The sequence below is a fragment of the Cryptomeria japonica genome, chromosome 3, assembly GCF_030272615.1.
Source record: "Cryptomeria japonica chromosome 3, Sugi_1.0, whole genome shotgun sequence".
NCBI lineage: Eukaryota > Viridiplantae > Streptophyta > Pinopsida > Cupressales > Cupressaceae > Cryptomeria > Cryptomeria japonica.
In genome coordinates this window covers 91,131,642-91,134,643 of record NC_081407.1, presented here as the reverse complement: position 1 = coordinate 91,134,643, position 3,002 = coordinate 91,131,642, and positions in this window count along the sequence as shown.

Sequence of the window (3,002 nt, the reverse complement as noted above, 5' to 3'; positions counted from 1 at the left end):
CTTCCATCTCCTCCAATGATCCCGTATGCCAAAATGTGGTCTTCAACTTGCAAGAAGAAAACAAATTCAAACATACCAATGAAGCATTGCATTAGAGTTAGAAATCATAAACAAGTTAGTGGATTTAAAACTCCTAAAATCACCTCATTGTCCTCTATCTCTAAATATCTTCAAGATTCAAGGTAGCCCTCACTTGGAAGAGCACTTAATCTCTTAGATGAAAACCTAGAGAACGAGATTTTAGTGATGTGCTAAGATCAAAATGGATGCAACTAAGATCTTAGCTAAGATGAGATGATGGATGAAGATAGCATGCAAGATGCAAGACTAGATTATTAAGATGTTAAATGTATTCCAAATTGAATATTACATGATGCTAGATGAGTTAATTAAACTAGATGAGTATAGAATACTATGAGATGATATGAAATTAACTAGATGATATTCTAAAATGAAGCTAAAATGATAATGCTAAGGCTAAATGGCTTGGATGCTTGAAGATGGCTTGAATGCTTGAAGATGACAAGATGAGCTCCTTAACCTGCAAAATGAATATAATTTAGATGCACAATATGAAAACAACGGCTATCCTAATGCTAAATATTGAGTGTATATTCTTTTGAGGATGTGTTCAAATCCCTGATGTTTTCACAGGTTTGGATCATAATAAATACACATTAGATAAACTGTTTATTCAAAGGTCATTGAAAATATCATAGCCCACTAGTCTTGACACTCGGTCAGCTCAAACAACCTTGTCACCCCCTAGAGGGTGCCTATTTTTTTGCCTCTTTATAGAAATTAACCAAAATTGAATTGCTTCACAATTGGGTAGTTATCTTGGGAGATATATGGAGAGTAATCTTGAGGGCGGATTCTTCCCCACCCTTGCACTATGATATTGCCAATGTATGGAAACTAACTTGGTTCAAATCTTCTAATGCTAAGGTTTGTAGTAAGGATTTTGTTCGGCGTAGAAAATGATAAACTCAATTAAGAGGCTTCCCAACCTTTAGAACAAAGGCTTTTCACATCACAAAGATACTAGGGGAAGGCTATCAAATACACACTTTCGTTGGAAGGGATTTTCATCAGCCTCCACATTTGATTATAGTGGGCTGGTAAACTTGGCGATAAAGTCATTCCCCACTTGAGTCATACCCTTCACACTAGCCCTTTCGAGGCTTTAGGAAGGTAGGCCCTCTAAAGGTTTTAATGCTTTGAAAGTAAATAAAGCAATAAAAAAATGAATTTGACTTTTTGATCACCCAATTAAGGGGAGAGCATATACCTACCACTTTAAGACAAAGTAAACAAAGTTCTTTTTAACTTTTCAAAGCAATGATTTGCTAAGTCCTATTTTGGAGATGTTGCTCCAAAAAGCATGGTGTTCTTTTTAGCCTTCATAGCAAAATGTATGTTTCAAAACTTTGGAAAATAAACTTTGTCAACAAAATAAAATCGTGTATTGGTCAACAAAATGAAAATCGTGTACCAAAGAAAATGAGGTTCTTTTTATTTTGTACCAAAGAAAATGAGGTTCTTTTTAGTTTGTACCAAAATGAAAGTGAGATCCTTTTTAACTTTGCAAAAAAATAAAGGTTTGTTTGTAGTTATTTTTAACCTTTTGCAAAATAGAAAGTGAGGTTTTGTTTAAACACCAAATAAATGATGAGGTTATTTTTAGTTTGCACCAAAATGAAAGTGAGATCCTTTTTAACTTTGCAAAAATAAAGGTTTGTTTGTAGTTCTTTTTAACCTTTTGCAAAATAGAAAATGAGGTCTTGTTTTAAACACCAAAGAAATGATGAGGTTCTTTTTAGGTCCTTTCAAAATAAAAGTTAGATCTTTTTTTAAAATCCCCTTGTAAAAGAAAATTTTGAGAAAAGAAATCAAAATCTACTTTAACTTCTTGAAACCTACAACAAAATATTAGACCTGCAAAACCCTCTCAAAAAATTAGTTCATATGGCGGGCTTTACAAGCCTAAAAATTCCTTGTGTTACAAAAATTAGCTCTCTTCCTGTTACAAAAAGTGCTACTCTGGAGTAGGTATGCACTATTTTGATGATTCCATGTGTGAAGATAAAGTAAGACAAATTAGATTAGAAAGGTCCACATATGCACTAGAATATTTGGGCATGAACCTGTCGAAAATTTGTTAGAAATTTATGGGTTGCCCCACAATGGGTGCCAATTAATGTATGTGAACATTGTGGTCTTCAACCTGCAAGAAGAAAAACTCTTCAAACACACCAATGAAGCATTCATTAGAGTTAAAAATTATAAACAAGTTAGTGGATTTAAAACTCCTAAAATCGCCTCATTGTCCTCTATCTCTAAAGATCTTCAAGATTCAAGGTGGCCCTCACTTGGAAGAGCACTTGATCTCTTAGATGACAACCTAGAGAACATTATTTTAGTGATGTGCTAAGATTAAAATGGATGCAACTAAGATCTTAGCTAAGATAAGATGATGGATGAAGATAGGATGCAAGATGCAAGACTCTATGATTAAGATGTTAAATGTATCCCAAATTGAAGATTAGATGATGCTAGATAAGTTAATTAAACTAGATGAGTATAGAATACTATGAGATGATATGAAATTAGATGATATGCTAAAATGAAGCTAAAACGCTAATGCTAATGCTAAATGGCTTAGATGCTTGAAGATGGCTTGAATGCTTGAAGATGACAAGGTGAGCCCCTTAACCTACAAAATGACAATAATTTAGATGCACAAGATTGAGATGTGAATTGAAGGAGAAATGGGCTCTATTTACAGAAGAATTGGAGAATTGGATGGCCAAGATTGAATTATCTTAAGGAGGGTCAAGATTGAAAGTTATCAATCCATGTGAGATTTTCAACCCAATCCCATCTTGACAAGTGTCACCATGATATTTCTTGAGAGGAGAGGGGGGAGGCATTAAATGCTTTAGAAGACTTAATGGTTAATCCCATCTGGACAAATTCATTGAATAAAGCTTTTATCCAAT